The sequence below is a fragment of the Lactuca sativa genome, chromosome 5, assembly GCF_002870075.4.
Source record: "Lactuca sativa cultivar Salinas chromosome 5, Lsat_Salinas_v11, whole genome shotgun sequence".
Taxonomy (NCBI): domain Eukaryota; kingdom Viridiplantae; phylum Streptophyta; class Magnoliopsida; order Asterales; family Asteraceae; genus Lactuca; species Lactuca sativa.
The window spans coordinates 292491388-292499507 of record NC_056627.2 but is presented as its reverse complement, the minus strand read 5'-3'; positions in this window follow the sequence as shown (position 1 = coordinate 292499507).

Here is an 8120-nt window from a genome sequence, read left to right as displayed (position 1 = left end):
CCAGTTTTCAATTGTCTCACAGCGAAGACAGTCTTCTGCTTCTCGCTGCAGTCGCAGCTCTCAAACACCATCTCCATCTCGGAGATCCAGTCCATAATCTCAACAGGCTTTGGGCTTCCTGAGAGACTTGGTGGTTTCGCACCCAAGAAATTTTTGTACATCCGCCCATCCTTGTTGTTTCTCCCTTCTGGGCCATCCTTTTGCTCACCTTGAGTCCCTACTTGACTCACTTGGCGGGTATAGTTCCCTTCCTCAGATGGCTCGGGAACTGGCTCCGTCGGTTCAACATGTATGGTAGGTTCGTCCCTATTTTCGTGGAGCATCCGTCTCATTTCTTCCCTTTGTTCAGCTAGCATAGCCTGAATCATGGCTTGAACTCCAGCCATGGTGACTGGCTCAGGTGCAACTTCTTCAACAACAGGTATTTGCTGAACCACTGGGGGTTGGTTCCTACCTCCATTTGCGTTCACGTTTCCGCTACGGGTCCTTGCCATCTTGATCGATACACCGAATAAGGTGAATTTAGATCTTTATTTAGGATAGACGTTTTAAATCGTCCTTATCACTCTGAAACGTTTACATGCTAGTTCTAATATCGTAGTCGTACGTTTAGAATCCTAAACACATAAGGTTTCCAGATCCGGTCGGCAACAGACCATAGATCCGAACAATTAACAGCATATTATGCACAAAGCATTTAGCACATAAAAGCATTTTAGGCACAATTCCTAAAATAGGCTAGTGCTCACACCTCACAATCATCGCTTAGCATTCTAAGTTTAAGTCTAGAAATCCTACAAATTCCTAGTTCGCTTAAACTAATGCTTTGATACCAACTGTGACATCCCCAAAATCACGGCCAGAAAAGACCGGTTTGTTTATGCTTTGTTTAAAAATCAGAGTTACATTTTAAATGAAAGCATTGCGGAATTTGTCCCAAAACAAAAATATGATAAAGATTTATCAAAAGCATTTCCATAGAAATGTATTTCATTAAAAGACTCGGGATGTCATGTTCGTACAGATCAAAAGCATAAACAGTACAATATAAGCCTTACTACATTATTTCATATCTACAGGCCTATATCCGTAATCCCTCGTCCAAAACATCACACCTATGCTCATGCGCCACTACCTGTAATACATAAAACTGAGTGGGTCAGGCTTGGGAGCCTGGTGAGCACATAGGGTTTTCAACCCACAATAAATAAGTTTATTAATTTCATCGATCAACAATAACCCAATTACCCGTTCCCGTTATCCTCACTTTACGTCCCTAAATACCTATCATAAGGGACCTAGCCTAAGGATCATCACCGGGACGGACACTACTGCTAAGGGGATTCCTCAGCAATAAATGTCCTAAAGGCAACCATGTGGGGGATGGAGTACACCGATGAACATATCGTTCACAAACACCTACAGGTGCGAGCCTGCTAGTGTTCCACTGGACTGTCTAGAAGAGTCCGTGGTCGTCATCCATACTCCGCTAGATGACAGAATCAACAACATCAACATCGAGGCCTCTCATCATTTTATCACACATCACCTATTGCATCTACCCATGTTTTACCCCAACATTTTCGTAGATATAAAATACATATACAGTTTAAATCATTGAAAACATGTATAACAACGTTCATCTAGCATAGATAGCAAATATTCAGATAATATGCACACATAGCACGTAATTTATATAAAATACTTCATATCTATGTGTAAGTTGAAAGTAACTATGCACTCACTTGTTAAGGTGATGATTCCAAAATCGGGCAGCGCTTGCTTCTAACGATTCTATTTTCCTTCGACGAAACCTAGCATTATTATCGCTAAATTTTAGTCTAATATTTACCGTGACCAACTATTAGTCTTAGTATTATTATTATTATATAAGCGTTAAACAATATTTTCCAACCACTATGTACAGACAGGGGCCAGACATAAAACACCGGAGGGCAGGACCATTTTGGCATATAGCACTTCTGAAATCCAACAACCCTATGCGGCCCTTTAAACCAGATTCCCCGTACCGCGAGTAGTTAAAAAAAATATTATAACGACACTTATATAAGTTATAATAATAGCTCAAATATTTATTATAAGTTCATAATAACAATACTAATTTTAAATATAAGCTATATTAAAATAAGGTAAGCATAACTTACTTACAAGGGGGTTTTAGCTAGGAGTCGGGCTCTGCAGGGGCAGAACTTCGTCGCTGAATCTTTCTAAGAAAGATTCGTGCAGCGCTTCAGCGCTCACCTTACTATACTAAGCTACAGAAAGAGAAGTCGAATCACGAGGGACCGAAATGCTCGGGGGATAAGGAGAGAAAGACTCTTGAATCAAGAGAATGGTGCAAGAAATATGAGAGCCCAAGGCTCTTATTTATACTAATTGAATTTTCAAAAACTACCCTCCATAATTACTTAATGACCTTTTAATTATATAAACAACTAAACACCCCTCTATAATACTATTATAAATGGATTTAATGATATTTGTACTAAGCTAATGTCGAAAGAACTCAGCATTAGTCTTATAATGACCGCATCGTCGATACCTTTCTAATGATATATACATATGTATATATATGTGTACGTATACATGATTTATACTTTATTTTAATACGTAAATATGCTATTATAATTTGTAACTCGTTCATACGAACTCCGTTTTTGACGTTCTTTATATCCATGCGTAGGTGAAGACGTACTCTACAACTTTCGTTTAGACTCCATCGGCTAATTTTGACTTTATTTTTAAAGTTATATTTTTAACAAGCCGGGACAGGATTGGTCTGTTTAAAATCTCATAACTTCTTCATACGAAGTCAGATTTGGGCGTTCTTTTTATCGATGTTCTTATTTTAACATATTCTACGACTTTCATTTAGATCACTAAGGCTAAATCTCGCTCTATCGTAAATTCACTATTCACGCTTCCCGGTATCGTTTCGGTTCTGTCGTGAAACTTTGACGGGTCATAACTTCTTCGTTATAACTCGGATTTCGGCGTTCCTTATATGCACGGAAACCTTGAGACATATTCTACAACTTTATGTAGAGATATCGGGATTATCTCACACTTTAATTTTTGACGCTCATTTTTTATTCTTTATTAATTATACATTTATAATTAAATAATAAATACATATAATTCACATAATAATAAAATATTTCATCTTTATTACTTCAAAAAGAGTTACAAGAGTTGACCTAGACTATTACATTGACAAAAATGCTTAGCCCTGAAACCCGGGCGTTACAGGATGGGCCCGTACTACTGAAAGCACAGGACCCCTACGCGTATCAAGGAAGTCATAACCCCTAGGGTTTTGTTGGTAGCTAGTTCTCGGGGTTATTATGAGGAATGCCTAATATCTTGGGGCGTATTTTCAGTATGGTGATTACGAGACGTTTCGAGGCAGGATCTGGTTCGGGATCGGGATTAGGAGAGGGTGGTCAGGATGGACCAGTACCACCCGAGGTCATTGGTCAGATGAGTACAGATGAGTTGGATGTCAGGATTCGTGAGATCCTACATGATAAGGTTGTTGCTATGTTTCGGTCTGAGTTGCCGGAGATGTTTGGATCGATCAAGACCGCCATGGTTGAGTACTTTGATGAGCGCTATGCAGCTCTTACGGAGACGGCTGACGCGGCAGCTACAGCGGCTGTAGCAGCGGCAGGGGGAGGAACCGGTCGGGGTTTTCAGTATCGGGACTTCGATAATACGAAGCCCCCTACTTTCGATGGAGTTCATGATCCAATCGTTGCTATGAGATGGTTATCTAACGTGGAGGGTTGTTTCTTCACGTGTTCATGCCCTCCGGATCAGAGGGTGAGGTGTGCTCTGAACCTTTTGAAGCTCGGGGCGAAGGATTGGTGGAGGTTGACTACGGGATCTTATTATGATGCACAGCGGGCTGCGGTTACTTGGGATCAGTTCCGGGAGATGTTCAGTACTCGTTATGTTCTGCGGGTTGAGAGAAAGAGGTTGGCTCAGGAGTTCTTGGAGCTGAAGCAGGATTCATAGTCGGTGATGGAGATCACCAGGATGTTCACTGAGAGGGCAATGTTTTGCCCAGAGTTTGCTTCGGAGCAGGCTCAGATGTCCTGATATCTGAGTATGCTCAAGAGGGATATCCGGCAGTTTTTGTCCACACAGAGATGTGATACCTTGTTAGAGTTGCAAGAGGCCACCAGGCGGCGTGAGTTAGAGATGGAGTTGCAGTTGCGAGAGCAGAGGCAGGCCCCAGTGCAGTCGCAACCGGCGCCGAAACGGTCCAAAACCGTTGACTCTAGGGTTGGAGGTCATAGCAGACACACTTGTGAGAAGTGTGGAAAGGGTCATGTCGAAGTTTGTAGGTCCGGTGGTGCGTGTCGCAAGTGTGGGAAAGAGGGGCATTATGTGAGGGATTGCCGTCAGGCGGTCCCGGCTTAGGATAGGAGGATCTGTTATCATTGTCGTCAGGTTGGACACTTGAGGGTCAACTGTCCACAGCTTGTTGCAAGACCGGTGCATGCTCTAGCACCGGCCACCTTGAGGATTATGGGTGGAGGTCAGGGGGGAGCGGAGCCTCCGAGGGCTTAGGGATGTGTTTTCCAGCTTATTGCAGAGGAGGTCAGGGCAGAGCCAGATGCAGCTGCGGATATGTTTCCATCTTGTTATCTTGTTATTTGTGTGGTATTATAAATTTGTCTGCCTTGTTCCGCATGATTCGTAGTATGATTGAGGATCTTAGTAGTTAGGAGTTGTAGTTTGTTAGCGTTCAGGAGGATTCTTGGTCGAAAGATATAGTATATGATCTCGATGCTAGGAATAGCAGTTGCGATGCAAGAAGTGTTCAGTTGAGATTCGAACTTCCTTAGAGTTCGGGATGTGCGATGTCGGGGGAGTGTTCTGTGGAGATTGCTCACTCCGGAGGGAATTAGTTCCTGGAGAAGGGGGAACTTCAAGTAAGGTCGATCGAGTTATGTCGGTTTTTCAGCGGAAGTTAGTAGTTGGTACACTAAGTGGGGAGAATTGGAAAATTCTCTGGTAAAACAGCAAGTATTCAGGGTTGGTTAGTTGTTTAGATTTATCAGTGTTGTTAGCCGAGAGTGTGGCATGATTGGAGCAAGTGATAGACAAGTGGGGCAGGGAACAGACCATGGTTTAAGGTAAGGTAGTTGGTCGATGTGAGGCCTGGGTTTAGGCCATGGAAAGGATTTCGGGAACGGAACTGGAGTTCGGAACCCCAAGAGGGCTAGAACAGACTGCATGGGAGAGATTCTCGGGAAGGATGGTTCAGGGTGACGTACGAAAATTTTGAGCGGTCCGGATAGACTAAAGGCCGGAAGGCATACCAGTCAGGCTGAAGACTCGGGGAACGGTCTAGACAGGCTGAAGGCCCAGGAGGGCGGTCCAAACATGCTGAAGGTTCTGAGAGTGGTCCAGATAGGCTGAAGGCCTGGTAAGGCGGTCCATTCATGTTGAAGACTCTGTATGTGTTGGTGGATCTGTATGCGGAGAATGAGTGAATATGTCGCCATGCAATAGTAATCGATATGGTCTGGCCCCAAGTATTGATCATGATGATGGAGTTGGCTGGAGGCCGTACGTGGGCCTTGTTAGTTATGTGATCGGATTCGGAGTATATGGGAGTTCGAGAATAGCAATTGCTCTATATGGATTGTGTAGAGTGGAGTTTAGCTCAGTGGCACTTATAGGTGTGGTAAGGGTTGTTGAGTAGACTTCCTAGAAAGGAAAGGTATGTAGCTCCGGAAGGAGTGTGGGTCCTCTGAAAGGAAGGCAGTAGAGTAAATGGATGATCGAAAGTGCTTCAGTTATTGGTAGTAAGCATTGGGATTGTACCAGATATATAGAAGCACATACGGGTTGGATTCCCGTTGAGGTTGTGACAATGTTGGATGATGCGCAGGCATGTTTTCAGTCTCCTTGGTAGAGGAGGAGGATAGTGGTTCCAGATTGGAGATTTGGACAGAGGAAGGTGAGACAGCAGGTTAACAGACTCGGGAGTAGTCTGGATCGGTGTTGAGGACTGTATAAGGATATTACAGTCGGAGGTCAAGGACCTAGAGATCATGATAGGGAGGTGTGAGTGGGTTACACTCCGTTGTGTCGAACTGAAGGGTTCAAGGGTAACGCAAGGACAAGGTCCTTGGTTCCGAGTATGGTTGTAGGCTTGAGGTATATATGTGGAGGTATTCCAATCTAGGGTATTCCATCTTGAGGATGACCGGACCCTATGATTGATTGGACCTGGTGTGTTTCGTATTCCAACCCGAGGGTTGATTGGGCCAAACATACATGAGGGTGCGAGGGTATACCATCCTAGGGATGACTGGACCCGTTATAGGCGTGCCTGGTATTCCAGCCTAAGGCTGATTGGGCCAGGTACGAGTGGTTACGCGATATGTTTGGTTGATGGGTTATGGGAGCTGAAGGATGCAGTATCATGTCAGCGCGTAAGGTATAGAATCAGAGGGGAAATCAGGGTTCATTCCAGGTTTCAAGCTATCAGGGTTATCGCCAATCTTGGGCGAAGGAAGATGGATTAGTGTCTTAACAGAGTTCAGTGGGTGTTTTTGGTATCTGGCGTTCGCAGGGCGCGAAGGTGTGTTCCTGATTTGAAGGGATGGTATCATCGGGTGATACGTGGTTAATATGCGGTGCTATTGAGTTGAAAGGTCGATGGTCGGCTTGGAGTAGTGGCAAGGATGCCACGTGAGAATAAGCCATTTTAAGAGAGATGCAGAAGTAGGGTTTGTAAGAGCATGAGTTAATTGAGAAATCGGAGTCTGCAGTGCAAGGGGTTTGTTCTGAAGCGTATACTGCAGTAGGCTTCGAGAACGAAGCCTAATTTAAGTGGGGGAGAGTTGTAACACCCCAAATTCCAGAGGTGATATTGAAGGACTTAAAGTGTAAATTAAGGAAAGGGACTCGACGAGTAGGCATGCTTACTCGCCGAGTCGGAGCAGGATTCTGTCACGGGTTTAAGTGGCTAACTCGCCGAGTCGGCGGCTTGGACTCGACGAGTTGGTGCTGAAGAGAGAAAACCCTAATCCTGGGGGTTGTGCCCTATATAAAGCACATTATAACCCACCCTCAGCCTCTTTGCTACCCTTTTGAGATCCAGAAACCCTAGAATCGAGTGAGCCTCCATTAATAGAGAGAATATAGCTTTGGAGGAGAAAATCTTTGAAAAGGGCTTGAAGATCAAGAGGCTTGCTGCAAAGGAATGGTGTAGATCCGGGATTTAACAGGTAAGGGTCTTTGTAGTCGAAGTTGATTTGTTGCTTCTAACCACGATAGAAGAGATATCTATTGGGCATGTAGTTACATTCAGATAGGATTGAGAGTCAATCATTCTGACAAAATAAGAAACAAAATCCTTGAAGGTAAGATCTAGAAGGGAATTTTATGTCTTGCTATTCATACTAGATATCGAGAACAAAGGATATATGATCATTTATTTAGGACTAGATCGAACCTACGGGTTCATAAGATCTAAGTAGTTTTCTAGAAGACATAACCTATGTGAATTTGTAAGTTTGACCATAAAGATGTTGTGGTGTGTGTAAATGGGAGTCAATTGGAGATATGTCCACCACACAGCATATTGGTAACACAAATTAATTTACATGGACATGTATGAGTTACATACTTGACATTAGCTGAAAGCAAGAACAAATAAATAAATAGGAAATTAATTTTTTTATTTATTGTCAATAAAAAATTAGAAATAAACTATATTAATTTATTATTTATTAATATGTTAATAAATAATTAAAATTAATTTGTAGAAATTAATTAATTATGCCTAAAAGAGTTATATTAATTATTTGGAATAATTAACGGATAATTGTAGAAGAATAATTATCAAAGATTAGCATAATATTGTCAAAGATTTAAATTTGGTAAGGATAAGGATCTCCACACCTATTTAATAGGATGAAGCTTAAGGAATTGATGATTCACCAAAATCCCTAAAATTTGGCCTTTAGACCATCTCCAACCCATCTCCATTTTTTCTCCCATAAATGGAGTAAAAAATGGAGTGAACAGTGTTTCATCTCCAACCCTATTTCATTTTCTACCCCATTTTTTACCCC